This window comes from Bos indicus, chromosome 1, assembly GCF_029378745.1.
Source record: "Bos indicus isolate NIAB-ARS_2022 breed Sahiwal x Tharparkar chromosome 1, NIAB-ARS_B.indTharparkar_mat_pri_1.0, whole genome shotgun sequence".
In the NCBI taxonomy this organism is placed as follows: domain Eukaryota; kingdom Metazoa; phylum Chordata; class Mammalia; order Artiodactyla; family Bovidae; genus Bos; species Bos indicus.
Window position 1 is genome coordinate 47,519,215 of NC_091760.1, and position 18,410 is coordinate 47,537,624.

The window sequence follows — 18,410 nt, forward strand, 5'->3', positions numbered from 1 at the left end:
GTGTTTAAAAGGGCTTTTTGAGTTTGATTCCTATATGTTTTGATCCTTTATCACATGTTCTAAATGGTCAACTGTGTTTATGAGGATTTCTTAAAGACCAGGCAGTGAAACTATCATGAAGTTCTAGAAAACCAGACCCAAAAAGGTGGTTCCCATTGCCTCAACTTGTTGGAGTTAGGCCTGAAAAAAATTAAGACTTTGTATACTCATCTGTGTACTCATTTTGTTACTAATTCTCCTTTCTTGTACCTTTTGTGCTCTCTGCATGATTTCTCCTATTTAAAGTCTTGGGATAGTTAAAGACTTCAAAATGGAAGATTCCGTAGATATGCCTTCCTTAGTCTGCAAGGACAGGTTTGTAGTTTCACTGTGTCCTGAACAGGGAGATACATGGACCTCTATTAACAAATTAAACTAGATTAGATTAGTTTAGATTTAAGAGAAAATATCTTTCATTTGAATTGAAACAATTGAAGTTAATGAGGTTAAAAAATATTTAAGTTCAGCATTTATCTTTCTGCATCTATTAAAATCAGGATTTAAAAAAAAATGCCATGTTCTCTAAGAACCAGAAAAAGAATATTTACTGCTGACAAGAGAAGGCAATGGCACCCCACTCCAGTACTCTTACCTGGAAGATCCCACGGACGGAGGAGCCTGGTAGGCTGCGGTCCATGGGGTCACGAAGAGTGGGACACGACTGAGCGACTTCACTTTCACTTTTCACTTTCATGCATTGGAGAAGGAAATGGCAACCCACTCCAGTGTTCTTGCCTGGAGAATCCCAGGGACAGGGGAGCCTGGTGGGCTGCCATCTATGGGGTCACACAGAGTCAGACACGACTGAGGCGACTTAGCAGCAGCAGCGGCAGGGAATATTGACATATCTGTAAAAAAAAAAAATTATTACAGAATTTATGCAGTTAAATTATGTATTAAAAGATGAAAATATAAATCTTGGATCTGTATCAAACCCTGGTGTCAGATCACTGGGGGCCATTAGGTTGGAATTGGTTTTCAAAGAATATTGCATCCATGGGATGGGGAGTGTTTATCTTTTAACAGGTCACATTTATGAGGCCTTATAGAAATTGGCAATATATATGTTTAATTTCACTCCTGAGTATAAACCCTAAGTAAAAAACTTGAATCAGCCACCCAACCTCCAAAAATCACCACAACTAACAAATTGTAAAAACAATTTGTTAACAAAACAGCTAACAAATTTGAGGAAAAATCACAAATTCCTCAAATTTCAGGAACATTTAAAGTAGCATTAATTAAAAAAAAAAAAAAAGAAACCTGGAAATAATGTCAGTAGTCAAAAAAAAGGAAGGGTTAGATGAAAAATTATATCATCACTAAGAGAATATATAATGAGATATTTGTAATAAGCTGGAGGAAAAACTTGTGCTGCAGTATTAGATATAAAAAACAACACAATTTTTTATATATAAAAGAGCTCAGCTGACATACACAGACAAAATAGATCAGAAGGAAACTGACCAACATTTATCAGTGATTATATCTGGTGATTTTAATCTTTTGTCCTTTTCGTTTTATATGCTTGGTTTTTGAAAGGTAAGCAAGTGTTATTTTTACCATCAGAAAAAGTGAAATAAACTTTTGCGTAAACATCTCAGGTTAGCCCTGATGATTTATACTCTCACAGTGGTTGCTTGTGATAGCCTCTTGATATAGAGTCTTCCTGTCTGAAAGTATTTCTTGTGTTCTTTAGACCCTTTGATCCAATTTGCTTTGAAAGCAAAATGGTCTTGTAAGCCAGGGTTTGCAACTTTCTTAGATGAATGAATTTTGGATGTGATTTAAAAAAAATCAGTTGTGAATTTTGTAAAATGTTATTTTCCCTTTGTATCTAGAAATATATTTGTGCTAAAGGTTTAACCACAAGCCAAGTATGAAGTAATTTCATTTGGTGGTTCCTAAACTATTGATAAATGTCTGATATTATTAAGGTTGAATTTGCTTTTCAGTTTCATTCTGAATATGACCTAAATTTTTTGGAAAAGTAAACTTCATCTTTAGCTGAGATTGAGACCATGTACTATATGGCAAAATTGTAGTATAGCTCACTATTGTCAAAAAGGATATGGTACAGAATTACTGAATATATTACTGAATCGCCTCCTGGAAAGGGCTACTTTGTATACTTACCTAATAATTTTTATTATATAATAATCACTATTTCATTCCTCAGACTTTGGGACATTTATTCATTCATGTATCAACAAGCATGTAATCACTATTATGTGCTATCGCAGACACTAGATCTAATATCTCAATATATTTACAATGTATTTAGATATACTATTATTCTAATCCACTAAGTAAAAAAAAAAGCAAAATACAAATGAAATGCATAATTTGATTATATATATGCAAATATATTTAGCTATTTGAAGGCAGAGATATTTTCCCCCAGCTCCTACAATAATCCCTGGTAAAAATAAATGTTCAAATAAGTTTACTAGATGAGTAAGTGAGTGGACTGATACAGAGCTCTAAAAGGCATAAGGATGACCAGAAGAAGATATTTTGTGAAAAGGCCTGAAATTAGCATATAGGCATGGTGAATCTGAAAGATAGTCATTATTTAACATTCTTTGGCATTGACCTTCTTTGGAACTGGAATGAAACTGACCTTTTTGAGTCCTGTGGCCACTGCTGAGTTTTCCAGATTTGTTGACATATTGAATACAACACTTTCCATGTTCTTATGCAATATTGTTCTTTACAGCATCAGACTTTCACTGCTAGGACACATCCAAAACTGAGTGTTATTTCCACTTTGGCTCAGTCATTTCATTCTTTCTGGAGATATTAGCAATTGCTCTCCACTCTTCCCCAGTAGCATATTGGATACCTTCTGACTTGGAGTGATCATCTTCTATTGTCATGTCTTTCTGCCTTTTCATACTGTTCATGGGATTCTCACAGCAAGAATACTAGAGTGGGTTGTCATTTCCTCTTCCAGTGGACCATGTTTTGTCAGAACTCTCCCTGATGGCCTGTCTGTCTTGGATGGCATGGCCCATCTATGAGGCATGGTCACAGCTTCATTGAGTTATGCAAGCCCCTTTGCCATGACAAGGCTGTGATCCATGACTGCCAGGAGAAATATCAACAACCTCAATATGCAGATGATACCACTCTAATGGCACAAAGTGAAGAGGAACTAAAGAGCCTCTTGAGGGTGAAAGAGGAGAGTGAAAAAGCTGGCTTGAAACTCAACATTAAAAAAAACTATGATCATGGCATCCAGTCCTATCACTTCTTGGAAATAGAAGGGGAAAATGTGGGAACAGTGATAGATTTGGGGGCTTCCCAGGTGGTGCAGCAGTAAAAACTCCTTCTGCCAACACAGGAGATTCAAGAGATGTGGGTTTGAACCCTGGGTCAGGGAGATCCCCTGGAGAATGTAATGACAACCCACTCCAGTATTCTCACCAGGAAAACTCCATGGACAGAGGAACTTGCGGGGCTACATTCCATGGGGTTACAAAGAGTTGGACACGACTTAGCAATTGAACAACAACAACAGTCACCACTGACTTGTGTCTAATTCCTAAGGAAAATGGGCTCAGGTCCACCTCTGTCTCTGCAGTCATGGTTTCTTTTCTCTTTTGCTCCCACTCAGGGCACTGCTTCTTCAGATCTCCTGTACTCCACACATTACAGAGGTTCCTCTCTGCTAGTGGGGCGAATTCTTTCCATAAGCTTATACACAAACTTGATACAAAAGTGTTCTACTACTCTTGGTCCCTTCAGAAGCTTAGTGTGAAAACTAGTCTCTCCATTTATGCTTGCTCTCCATTTTCCTCCATTTTCCTGATTCTTTTTCTTTAATTAGGGCTTAAATTCCTAGACTGGAAGACATAGAAACCTTTGATTAATCAAAATCAATGGCATCCAGCTATCCCACTGTATGATATTTACACAGGAGAAATGAAATCACGTGTCCACAGAAAAAGATTGTAAAATAGTCACAGCAGTTTATTCATAATAGCCAAATGTGAAGCAATCCAAATGTCCTGCAAGAAAAGAATGGAAAAATAATTTGAGGCATAGTTATACACTAGAATATTATACAGCAGCAAAAAGAGATGAACTATTGATACATGCAACAGAAATATGTTTCTAAAAAATGTATGCCAAGCAAAAAGTCAAACACTTAAGTATATCTGAAAGTGAAAGTGTTAATCGCTCAGTTGTGTCTGACTCTGTGACCCCATGGACTGTAGCCCGCCAGGCTCCTCTGTCCATGGAATTCTCCAGGCAAAAATACCGGCATTGGTTGCCATTTCTTTCTCCAGGGGATCTTCCTGACCCAGGGATTGAACCCAGGTCTCCTGCGTTGCAGGCAGATTCTTTACCGTTTGAGCCATTGGTAGATATACAATACTTGACATAAAATTATTCCATTTATATGAAAGTCAAGAACAAATAAAGCTAATGTTTGGCTTCCCAGGTGGCTCAGTGGTAAAGAATCCATCTGCCAATGCAGGAGACATGGGTTTGATCCCTGGTTTGGGAAGATACCCTGGAGAAGGAAATGGCAACCCATCCAGTATACTTGACTGGGAAATCGCATTGACAAAGGATCCCATGGACAGGTGGACTATAGTCCATGGGGTCACAAAAGTGTTGGGCATGACTTTGTGATTAAACAAGAACATGGTGACAGAAATTGAAAAGTGATTGCTTGAGGGTGGAAAGAGAGGAAAAAAGTGGAAAAGGACAAAGGGATATTTCAGGGGTGATGAAAGTGTTTTACATCTTATTTGGGGTGACATAAGTGCACACATGGTAAAGAATCTGCCTGCAATGCACGAGACCCAGGTTCTGTCCTTCAGTGGGGAAGATCCCCTGGAGAAAGGAATGGCTACCCACTCCAGTGTGCTTGCCTGGAAAATCCCCTGAACAGAGGATCCTGGCAGGCTACAATCAATAGGGTCACAAAGAGTAGGACATGACTGAGCGACTAAACACGTACACAGACAGGTGCATACAATTTTCAAAACTTACCAAAATAAACACTTAAGGTCTGTATATTTTATTTTATATAAATTATACTTTAATTTAAAAAAATAAGGAAAAAAGGTAAATTGAGAATTAAAAATAAGACAATCAACCCAACTAATAAGTATTTACTAAGTATTTCTATCTTAGCCACTGTTGAAAGACCCAGCACTGTGAACATGAATAAGAAAGAGTACCTACATCCTGAATTGAAATTACAGTCTAAGAAGGAGAACAGGTATGGAGAAACAGTCATTGACAAATACTGCATTCACAAAAACCTTTTAAGAGGTATGTTAATTCAGGTATAATTCTGAGGTATAATTCAGAATATACCTAGGCATGAACTAGATTGTATTTAAGAGTTACATAATAATCATTTCAAGTAAAGACTATTGTATGAAAAATATTCGGTTGACCAAACCATGTAGTTATGCTGTGGTAGGCAGCCTCCAGCATGGCTTCCAGTTGTATTCCTATCCTTGTGAGATCCCTTCCACAATGCATTTGTTTTGGTTTTGTTCTCTGTGACCAGTAGCATATGGCAGAAATGAGGCTAAGCCATTTCCAAGATTAGGGGTATAAAAGCCTGAGGATTCTGTACATAGAGGGTTTCTCTCTCTCTCCTGCTCTCTCTTTCTCATCAGTTGATTTGGGAAAGGTCATCTGAAATGTGAAAATAATCAAGCAGCCACAGAGAGGCCTGTGTAGGGAGAAATGGAGACCTGTGGCCAACAGTCACTAAGGGAGTGGGGCCTTCCTACCACGACATGACTTAGCTTGAAAACATATCCTTCCCTAATTATGTCTTCAGATGAAACTGCAACCCTGACTGCCTTCTTGTCCTCCTGGGAGACTGTGAGTTGGACCACTGAGCTAAGCTACTTCTGAATTCCTGACCCACAGACATTATAAAATAATAAATATCTATTGTTTTAAGCTGCTAAATTTTGTTATACGGAAATAAATAACCAATATATACAAGTATTCTAAAATGCAAAAGACAGTTTCTTAGTTTATGTGTTAGTTATATTCCTGATTATAAACTAATTACCTGAATTTTTCAGTTTCACTGAAATACTAATTAGTTAATGACTGAGAACGAAGACTTCTGAAAACTTTGTACAGTTTAAGTCCTAATTTATATCCATAGAATAGTTCACTTACTCAAAAAATCTAGCCCTTTGAATGAGAACTCATTGTATGTATCAATCTAGCTTCCAAACTAAAACATGTAAATTCATAGTTTAATAAAAATTGTTTCTCAAGTATGAAATGTCAGTTTTATATGCTGAATTTATTAAGGAAAAAAGCAAATAAAGATTAGAATGAATTCAAATTAATATTCATAAGTATTCCACTTTGAACTTCAAAATATATAATACAGTTCTAAGTTATTATAGCTTAGAGAGTACACTTAATTTAAAAAATTGCAGGGATGATTTAGGCAAAAGAAAATGAAATTTTAGAGTAACTGAGATTATTGTTCTGCCACATTGAGGTGACCAGCCTTTACTCTTTGAATATTTAGATGTAAAAATTATACCACCCATGACAGATATTATTAACTTAGTCTAAACTCATTTTCTACATAGGAAAACATATCTTGGTTACTGTCACTGAAAGGATGTGATGTATCTTGAAGCATGAGGAGACGCCTTTCCCTCTAGCCAAGCAGAAGCTAAAGAGAGTACAGACCCTTGCACAACCATACCAAGGCTTCTCCTAGGGTTATGGTAGCTATAGGAAATGTTGCAAATACTTGACTGGCAATAGAATAATTCATTAATTCTGGGAGGCCATACAGAGGCTATGGAAAGCTCCTAAGTTAATGTGAAATTTAGTCTTATTACTCATTTGGTTTCAGACCAGTGATTCTTCAACACTGGCATGCTTCCAAGTCACATGGAGGACTTATTAAAACACAGATTGTTTATTCTTATTCCTAGAGATTCAGACTTGGTAATTCCAGCATGTGGCATAGAAGTTAGTTCCCTGATGATTCTTTTACTACTTTCTCCATGCATTGCATTTTGAGAACCACTCATAGGTTGTATTATTTCTGTTTTTCTCTGGAAGAGCTGTGTGTTAAGTGGAGGTTGGAGAGAAAGGACACCTGGTAATTTGGGCGTTTACTGGACATGCCAATATTTATTTAGACAGGGCCTTGAAAGTGTGTTTTAGCCAATAAAATATGTGTATAGTCTTATATGCCACCTCTACAGCCCTTATATGTCCCCTGTGATCTTCCATATTATTTTTGCTCTTTGGGCAACTGAGTGCAAAGGATTAACTGGAGGCTTTGTGGAAAACTTTCATGCTTTCTTTTGAGAAAGACTATTGGATCAAAACTGCTCATAGTGTGTCATGTGACTACCAAAGTCATGAATCTGGCTTGGGCAACAGATCTGCATCATCACAAAAAAGTGGTCATATGAGATGATCAAGTTCAAGCATGTCCTGAAAGCATACGTAAGCAGCAGGAGCAGGTGGATCAGATATTCAACTCCTACTCTTGCTGTGTTGCTGCCTGTCCCTCACTCCATGCCTGTGGCATCATGAGGCATTTCCTATGACTAGTTGACAGAGGAAAAAAATTTGACCTTGTCTATAGCTCTGTCTGCATAATATGCTGATACAACTAAGAGTCAACTGTTTTAGCACTCATGTCTCCTGAGTACTGTAGGCAAAACTTAGGACACTTTTCTTTACCTACCTAAAAAGATGGATTGTTGTTGTTGTTTAGTCACTAAATTACGTCTGACTCTGTGACCCCATGGACTATAGCCCACTGGGCTCCTCTGTCCTTCATTATCTTTCAGAGTTTGCTCAAATTCATGTCCATTGAGTCAGTGATGCTATCTAACCATATCATCCTCTGCCACCTCCTTCTACTAATAATCAAAAGTGTATATCCAGCATGATCACAGGGCAATTAGTTAATAATTTGATTTGATGGTCAGGAACTTAGAAATTATAAGATTAGAGGATTAGTGACAAAAAGATCTGGGGAAAAATATGTGAATAGGACTCTTGGAATGAGATCTTTTTGTTAATGGGGACTGTTAACGATTAATTTTATGTATCAAACTCATTGGGCCATTCTGTGTGTGTCTGTGAGAGTGTTTCTGGAAGAGACTAACATTTAAATTGGTAAAATGAGATAAGTAGATTGTTCTCCCCAATTTGAGTAGGCCTCATTCAATCCATTGGAAGCTTGAGTAGAACAGAAAGTAGAGTAAGGGAGAAGTTGTTCTCTCTGCCTCAATGCTTTCCAGCTGGGACATCGTTTCCTGCACCTGGACTATGACTTATGACACTGGCTCTCCTGGCTTCTCAGGCTCTAGGACTTGGAGTTGAACTTTACCACCAGCTTTCCTAGGTCACCAGTTTGCAGACATCAGAGAGTGGGACTTAGCTTCCATAATCTTGTGAGCCAATTCCTTCTATCTTCTATCTATCTATCTATCTATCCTGTTGATTCTGTTTCCATTGGTTTTGCTTCTCCGAAGAACTCAGAATAACACAAGGACTTAGAGAATATTTATGTCACATATAAGTGCTCACCAAAGGGAAATCCTGCAGGTGAGGATTTTGGTTATCAGCAAGATGACCTGACAATGGATGTCAGTCTTTTTCTCTAGCTAGCCTGTGCTTGCTCTGTGGGTTAATTAACAAAAAGTCTATGGCTGCAAAGTTATTCCTGGGCTCAAAATTATGGGCTTAATTTTACCAAACTGAATTGGCAATCATCCTTCCTGAATATCTAGCTTGCCAATAACAAGGTCTATTTTTGAGGTTCCAATAATGCACCATTGCTTGTGGAGGCCAGCCAGCCATGAGGTGGCATATTAATCACAACGTGTCTCTTCCATCATGGAAGGAGCAGCAATTTATCTTCATGAAAAAAGACACTATCTTTTTTTTCCCTCAGTGCTTCTTCCATTGCTGTCATCCAGGACTGACTGACTGCCTCAATGTCTCCCCCAATAGCCTTGCTCTTGACTAGCAAAGATATTATACAATACAAAATAAAAGCAATGGGCTTAAACTCATGCACGGGGTGGGACACTGGTTTTTATCATGTATTCCTTCACTTCCAAATACAGATGACCTAACAGATATTAAGAAGAGGTGGCAAGAATACACAGAAGAACTGTACAAAAAAGATCTTCATGACCAAGATAATCACGATGGTGTGATCACTCACCTAGAGCCAGACATCCTGGAATGTGAAGTCAATTGGGCCTTAGAAAGCATCACTATGAACAAAGCTAGTGGAGGTGATAGAATTCCAGTTGAGCTATTTCAATCCTGAAAGATGATGCTGTGAAAGTGCTGCACTCGATATGCCAGCAAATTTGGAAAACTCAGCAGTGGCTACAGGACTGGAAAAGTTACATTTTCATTCTAATCCCAAAGAAGGGCAATGCCAAAGAATGCTCACACCACACAACTGCACTCATCTCACAGGCTAGTAAAGTAATGCTCAAAATTCTCCAAGCCAGGCTTCAGCAATATGTGAACTGTGAACTCCCAGATGTTCAAGCTGGTTTTAGAAAAGGCAGAGGAACCAGAAATCAAATTGCCAACATCCGCTGGATCATTGAAAAAGCAAGAGAGTTCCAGAAAAATATCTATTTCTGCTTTATTGACTATGCCAAAGCCTTTGACTGTGTGGATCACAAGAAACTGTGGAAAATTCTGAAAGAGATGGGACTACCAGACCACCTGACCTGCCTCTTGAGAAACCTATATGCAGGTCAGGAAGCAACAGTTAGAACTGGACATGGAACTAGGAAAAGGAATATGTCAAGGCTGTATATTGTCACCCTGCTTATTTAACTAACATACAGAGTGCATCATGAGAAACGCTGGGCTGGAAGAAGCACAAGTTGGAATGAAGATTGCTGGGAGAAATATCAATAACCTTAGACATGCAGATGACACCACCCTTATGGCAGAAAGTGAAGAGGAACTAAAAAGCCTCTTGATGAAAGTGAAAGAGGAGAGTGAAAAAGTTGGCTTGAAGCTCAACATTCAGAAAACTAAGATCATGGCATCTGGTCCCATCACTTCATCGGAAATAGATGGGGAAACAGTGGAAACAGTGTCAGACTTTATTTTTTGGAGGCTCTGAAATCACTGCAGATGGTGATTGCAGCCATGAAATTAAAAGACTCTTACTCCTTGGAAGGAAAGTTATGGGCAACCTAGATAGCATATTCAAAAATAGAGATATTACATCGCCAACAAAGGTCCATCTAGTCAAGGCTATGGTTTTTCCAGTGGTCATGTATGGATGTGAGAGTTGGACTGTGAAGAAAGCTGAGTGCTGAAAAATTGATGCTTTTGAACTGAGGTGTTGGAGAAGACTCTTGAGAGTCCCTTGGACTGCAAGGAGATCCAACCAGTCCATTCTAAAGGAGATCAGTCCTGGGTATTCTTTGGAAGGAATGATGCTAAAGCTGAAACTCCAGTACTTTGGCCACCTCATGAGAAGAGTTGACTCATTGGAAAAGACTCTGATGCTGGGAAGGATTGGGGGCAGGAGGAAAAGGGGACAACACAGGATGAGATGGCTGGATGCCATCACCGACTCGATGGATATGAGTTTTGGTGAACTCCAGGAATTGGTGATGGACAGGGAGGCCTGGGGTACTGCAGTTCATGGGGTCGCAAAGAGTCAGACATGACTGAGTGACTGAACTGAACTGAAGAGACTTCCTCAATATCTACCAAACAAAATCTCTTTACAAGACTAATAATTATCTACTGCTGCTGCTGAGTCACTTCAGTCATATCCAACTCTGTGCGACCCCATAGACGGCAGCCCAGCAGGATGCCCCATCCCTGGGATTCTCCAGGCAAGAACACTGGAGTGGGTTGCCATTTCCTTCTCCAATGCATGAAAGTGAAAAGGGAAAGTGAAGTCGCTCAGTCATGTCCAACCCTCAGCGACCCCATGGACTGCAGCCTTCCAGGCTCCTCCATCCATGGGATTTTCCAGGTAAGAGTACTGGAGTGGGGTGCCATTGCCTTCTCTGAATAATGATCTACTTGCACACAAAAAATATGCATTTCCCTTTCCATGTCTTTTCTGGTTGATTTCCTCTCTTGATGAGGGTGAAAGAGGAGAGTTAAAAATCTGGCTTAAATTCAATATTCAACAAATGAAGATCATGGCATCTGTTCCCATCACTTCATGGCAAATAGAAGGGGAAAAAGTGGAAACACTGACAGATTTTCTTTTTGGTGGCTCCAAAATCCCTGTGGACAGTGACTGCAGAATGAAATTAAGACACTTGCTCCTTGGAAGGAAAGCTATGACAAACCTAGACAGTGTATTATTAATAAGAAGAGGAAAAGCAGAGACATCACTTTGCTGATGAAGATCCATATAGTCAAAGCTATGGTTTTTCCAGTTATGGTTTTCCAGCTATGGTTTTTCCATACATGACTATGTATGCATATGAGAGTTGTATCATAAAGAAGATTGAGTGCCAAAGAATTGATGCTTTTGAACCACGGTGTTGGAGAAAACTCTTGAGTCCCTTGGACTGCAAGGAGATCAAAAGTAAATTCTAAAGAAGTTCAGTTCAAAAAAAAAAAAAAAAAAAAGAAGTTCAGTTCAGTTCAGTCGCTCAATCGTGTCTGGCTCTTTGCGACCCCATGAATCGCAGCACACCAGGCCTTCCTGTCCATCACCAACTCCCAGAGTTCACTCAGACTCACGTCCATGGAGTCGGTGATGCCATCCAGCCATCTCATCCTCTGTCATCCCCTTCTTCTCCTGCCCCCAATCCCTCCCAGTATCAGAGTCTTTTCCAATGAGTCAACTCTTCGCATGAGGTGGCTAAAGTACTGGAGTTTCAGCTTTAGCATCATTCCTTCCAAAGAAATCCTAGGGCTGATCTCCTTCAGAACGGACTGGTTGGATATCCTTGCAGTCCAAGGGACTCTCAAGAGTCTTCTCCAATACCACAGTTCAAAAGCATCAATTCTTCGGTGCTCAGCTTTCTTCACAATCCAACTATCACATCCATACATGACCACTGGAAAAACCATATCCTTGACTAGACGGACCTTCGTTGGCAAAGTAATGTCTCTGCTTTTCAATATGCTATCTAGGTTATCTAAATACTCATTGGAAGGACTGATGCTGAAACTGAAGCTCCAGTACTTTGGCCACCTGATGCAAAGAGCCTACTCATTGGAAAAGATCCTGATGCTGGGAAAGATTGAGGGCAAAAAGAGAAAGAGGAAACAGAGTGAGATGGTTGGATGGCATCACTGACACAATGGACATGAGTTTGAGCAAATTTTGGGAGTTAGTGAAGGACAGGGAAGCCTGGTGTGCTGCAGTCTGTGGGGTCTCAAAGAGTTGGACACAACTTAATGACTGAACAATAACAACTATAACCTGCCCCAACCATACTGTCCTTTCTTGTTGAGCTCCTTTTTTTCTCAAAGCTTTTGTATTTCCCTCCATCTTGATTGTAGCATTTGTGGAGCTGAGCTTCTCCCTCACTTATTTTATGTCTGGTGACATTATCCAGGAGTCCCAACATAACCCAATCTAGTAATGAAAATAATCGTGTTTCTAACATTAAATTTATATTATGACTATTCTGTGGGCTTCTCAGATGGCACTAGTGGTAAAGAATCTGCCTGGCAATGCAGGAGACATAAGAGACAAGGGTTCGATCCCTGGGTTGGGAAGATTCCCTGGAGGAGGCATAGCAACCCACTCCAGTATTCCTGCCTGGAGAATCCCATGGACAGAGGAGCCTGAGCGGTTACAGTCCATAGGGTCACAAAGAGTTGGACGTGACTGAAGTGACTTAGCACGCATGCATGACTATTTGGTCTGGACCAAAAGTGAATTATATGGTAAAGAATTCAGAGAATGTTACAGCTGGAAGAGATAAGGGCAGTCCAATTTAGTCTGAGCTGCTCATTTCATAGATGACAGTAATGAGATCTTCAGAACTACTTAGTGCCATATTAGGAACTGGTATCTTCACAACTCGATTTTGGTTCAGCACAAATTCCCTAACATCATGCTGCTGCTCTGATACTACTTTTAGCATATAAATATAATGTTGGTAATTTTAAGATCTCAGATTTTACTCAATAATTCTTCATATTTATAGCATATTACAACTGTTAAACAACTTAACTTGATAAGGAATACCTATACATACAAGGCAATTTTATGTTCATTTCAAAATCCACCTCCCCACCTTTTTTAAAGAAGAGGTTGTACTACATTTTCCTTTTCCCTGAACAACTGTCAAGATTATTCCAAGAGAAAAAATAGAAGATTATTTTTTAATTTTAGGAAGGTGATGTCATTTTTGCTTTTAATTTCTTTTTTAAAGGTTTTATTTTCCTCCCTGAAAAAAATATTCATCCATTTTTGTAAAATCTCCTAGAAAGTTACAGTGACTCAATGATATTTTCTGAATATGGCCCATTATTTTGTTACTGTCCATTCAGGCAAATTTCAAATTTACAGATTAAATTACATGAGAGACAGTTATTGTAACTATATATTAGATTATATTTCTTTGGTTTTGATATCTTAGGCAGCAACCCTACTAACGAATGGAGTTTGTCCTGCGGTCTATTGGCAGCTATGTATAAAGGTTTGTTAAACCTAATGCTGAGGGCTTTCAGTAATAGGTAAAGTTTCCAAAATCTTTTGATTACTCTGGGGGTATGAACAAAAGCCATATCTGGACATGAAATGTGGAAAATTGAAACAATTTGTGTATCTTAATAATTCAAATAAATATTTGAACGTTTACCTCCATTACTTTGAATCTGCAAGAAAATGTGTTTTTATGTCTGAATTACTATGAAAACTGCCACAGTGTTTTATTCCAATTTATATGTCCAGATATAGCTTTTGGGTAATAATAATTGTGGCAGCTTCCATTATGTTTCCGGCACTATTCAGTGATTTTCATGTATTATTTCTAACCCTCATACTGACCCCACAAACTGGGTATTGTTATTCCCACTTTACCCATAAGGAAACTAAGCTTATGGAGGTTACAGGATTTATGAAGAGTTTGATGCAGTAATTTTCTTTGAAGAAAACTGGCAAAGTGATGGAAGAAATCAATACATGCTGTTAAGTCTCAGGACATGAATAAATGGTAGCAACTTTATTTGTCAGTTTGAAAAAACAAGAAGTGAAGCCAAGAGTCTTTGTTCCTCAGGGCGAAAGTCTTCTCTTCTCTTGCATGGTCATAGGAATATAATGGTGATTCTAGTCTCTGCCCTTCTTTCTTTGTGACTTTAGATCTCCATTTCCATGCTTATTTTCTTTTATTTTTTAAAGTTTAATTTTCCAAATCGTCAAGTCACTAAATTGAAACCAAAAGGCCTTTAAAAAAATATATTGTGCTCCATATAAAACAGCATATGTCAAAATACCAAGTTGCATCCTCCTTCTAGGACAATAATTTGCACAACTAAGCTGTATTCTAATGTGTTAACTTGCTACAGTTTTGAGAGAGGCAGCCAGTGTGCGCAAATCCCTTGAATACTGATGGGATGGTGATTATACCCTGAAAAGAGAAGAGTCTGAATACAAATTTTAGAGGGCCAGAAAGTGTTTAATGTCTCATTGTTTGCTTCGAGATTCTAAATCACATTCAAGTCGATGACTCTGATCTTCATATCAATGCACAATGGAACACAAGAGAAAAGCCAGGAAAGCTGTTTTCTGAGTGAAACACTGATTTTGTTCTCATGTTACCAGCAAGAGACCATTTGGGATATTTAAGCCTGAGGTTGAGTGCTTCGCATTTGTTCGAGCTCCTCAATGTTTGAAATGGGTTTTCCCTTTAGGGAGCCCATCCATTTGGACAAGTGCTACATCAGATCAAAAGACATGGGAAGAGGTATTTCACGGACAGATTGAATTCTTTTCTGGCAAAATAACATAGCCTTTTAGCACAACATTGTCTATTCTCTACTGAATGTCCTTTTTTAAAAAATAGTTGGAGTCTGTTTTCCAATAAGTGTTAGGCCTTTTTCTTGTGGCAAATTGGCTTGCAGCCACCTGGAGAACATTTGAAATGAAAGCTACTCTTACGGGATTTAGTTTCTCAGTTCCAGTTGGTATTTTCCAGTTTACTACATGTTGATCAAATTGCTCATTTTATTGAAATTATTATTCATCTGATTTTTGCAAAATTTACTATTTGAGAAACCCAAATATTAATTTAAACTTTTATAATTTTTGACTATAATATTCTGTGGAAGATGTCATGGGGCTACTAAAAGAAATCACATCTGTAGTTTTTATCTCTTATAATTGGAAGATAATCAGTGTTATTAGCACCTTAAATCTGTTATCACCTTAAAATGATTCAAGGGAGGTATGCATGCTAAGTCACTTCAGTTGTATTCAACTCTTTGTAACTACATGGACTATAGCCCACTAGGCTCCTCTGTCCATGGGATTCTCTAGGCAAGAATACTGGAGTGGGTTGTCATGACCTCCTCCAGGGGATCTTCCCTACCCAGGGATTGAACCCATGTCTCTTACATCTTCTGCATTGGCAGGCAGGTTCTTTACCACTAGTGCCACCTGGGAAGCTCTGAAAGGTATGATAAACCCAAACTGCCATTTTAACTATCATATAGATTAATTTGGGCTTCACTCATAGCTCAGTTGGTAAAGAATCTGCCTGCAAGGCAGGAGACCCTGGTTTGATTCCTGGGTCAGGAAGATCTGCTTGAGAAGGGATAGGCTATCCACTCCAGTATTCTTGGGCTTCCCTTGTGGCTCAGCTGGGTAAAGAATCCACCTGCAAGGCATGAGACCTGGGTTCGATACCTAGGTTGGGAAGATCCCCTGGAGAAGGGAAAGGCTACCCACTCCAGTATACTGGCCTGAAGAATTCCATGGACTGTGAATGCAATAGTCACATTTTATTTCTGCATGTGATACTGACCCTTTTTAGATGAACATTGTTTAAAAAAGCCTTGAACACAAATCTTGAGACATGTTCTACAATAGACCAGTACCTGGTGGTTGGAGATAGCACCAGGAGAAATGCCACTGTGGGGAAGATTAGGGACTAGAGAAAATGAGGGGAAAGTGTTTTATCTGCTCTCTTCCACTATGGATTTAGGGCTTCTGGCATGACTCTTCTAGTTTTCCCCTGTTGTCATGAGCAATTGCGGCCAATCATTTCCAAAATGAGAAGAGAATTGGCCAAGGTGCAGTTGGAACTATTGCTGCTGCATCCCTGGGGATGTTCCTGGAAACTTTATAAGTTCCTGTTTCCAAACTACTGTCTTCTGATACAACATAATGGGAAATTGGAGCAATTATTCAGATAATATGTGCAAACAGTACATTTTCATCTTCAGTTTGTTGAAGAAAAATCTTCATCTCTCAATTACAGATTTCCTGAGTTTTAGCACTTCTTGCTAGAACTGTTGCCCTTTCTAAAATTGTACTTAATTTATGTTTGAATCCCTCTACATGTTGCCTTCTACAGTGTCTGGAATCTATTATTTGCTGGATAACCATTCACTGTTTTTAAAGCTATTTATTTTTTTTATACATATTAGGCAGTAAAGCATAGCAGCTGGAGAACATGACTTAGTGTCAGATTGCCTAAGTTCAAATATTACCTCCTCTGCTTATTGGCTCTGTGCCTTTGGACAAGTCACTCAACACTCTGGGGCCTCATTCTTTCATCTATGAAATGGGGATGATAATATTGCCAATCTCAAGGGTTGATCAGAGAAGGAAATGGCAACCCACTCCAGTATTCTTGCCTAGAGAATCCTGTGGACAGAGGAGACTGGTGGACTGCCATCCATGGGGTCATGCAGAGTCGGACATAACTGAAGTGACTTAGCAGCAGCAGCAGCAGCAAAGGTTGATTGATATTCAACTGATACATACCTGTGTACCATTTGTTAAAACACTGAAATGCTTTCACACTGATTGGAATTAGCTGCAGCCTCAAGCACCTGAAGGCCTCCCTTTCTCCCCACTGTCTCAGTGCAACTTTGCTCTTCCCAGTGGTTCTACAGGGGCTTGTTTGTTTCTCTGGGGTCTTCCAGGATCCTGCCCCAGCACTATGCCCAGCCTCTGTCCCCACAGGGCATGATGTTGTACCTGTTAAGTGTTTTTAATATCACCTTCTTTATAGAGTTGTTGTGAGTTTTTAAGTGAGTTAATGTATGCTGATACCCATTAAACACTGTCCAGATTCCTGTTATAAATAGCTGGTAAGTTTTACAGGGCAAGGACAGTATTGCCTATTTATTTTGTACATCTCTCTGAAGCAGTATCATAGATGGGCAACCTATTCATTTGCTTTTAAAAAAGTAAATTAAGTTTAATTTTATTGTAGTAAGAGCACATATATATGAGATATCCTCTCTTAATGAAATTTTAAGTGTACAATATTGTTAATTACAGGCACAATGTTGAATAGCAGATCTCTAGAACTTATTCATCCTACATACCTGTTGAATGGCAACTCCATATTTCTCCCTCCCCACTTTTCACTTTTTGTTGAAGAGACTATCCTTTCCCTATTGTATGTTTTTGATACCCTTATTGAAAATAAGTTTTCAATATCTATGAGTTTGTATATCAATATCTATGTATTGTGTATCTATGAGTTTATTTCTCATTTCTCTATTCTATTCCGTATAGTATGTCTTTTTTTTTTTTCACAGTACCATGCTCTTTTAATTACTGTAGCTTTGTTATATATTTTGAAACCAGGAAGTATGAAAATTCCAACTTTGTTCTTTCTCAAGAGTGTTTTAACTATTCAGTATCCTTTTTTAGTTTCATATGAATTTTAGATTTGTTTTCATTTCTGTAAAAAATACCATTGGGAATTTAATATAAATTTTATCTCTAGATTATTTGGGGAAATATGGACATTTTAACAATATTAAGAATTCCAGTTCCATGAACACAGATTTATTTGGGCCTTATTTAATTTCTTTCATCAGTGCTTTGTAGTTTTCAATGTACAGTCTTTAATCTCCTTAGTTAAGTTTATTCCTAAGTATTTTCTTCTTCTGATGCTATTGTAAATAAGATTGTTTTCTTAATTTCCTTTTCATATAGCTCTTTGTTAGTGTATAGAATTGTGTGCATAGGGTTCTGCTGCTGTTGGGTGGAATGTTATATATATGCCTGTCATTTATTTTTACTTTTATTCATTTAGTCAACAAAAATATGTCAAGTATCTTCTAAGTTGCAGGCAGTATTCTAGATATTTGGAAGATGTCAATAAACAAAACAGGAAAAGATTCCCTCCTTCATTGAACTTACCTTCTAGTTCCAGGAGACCTAAAATAAGCAACAG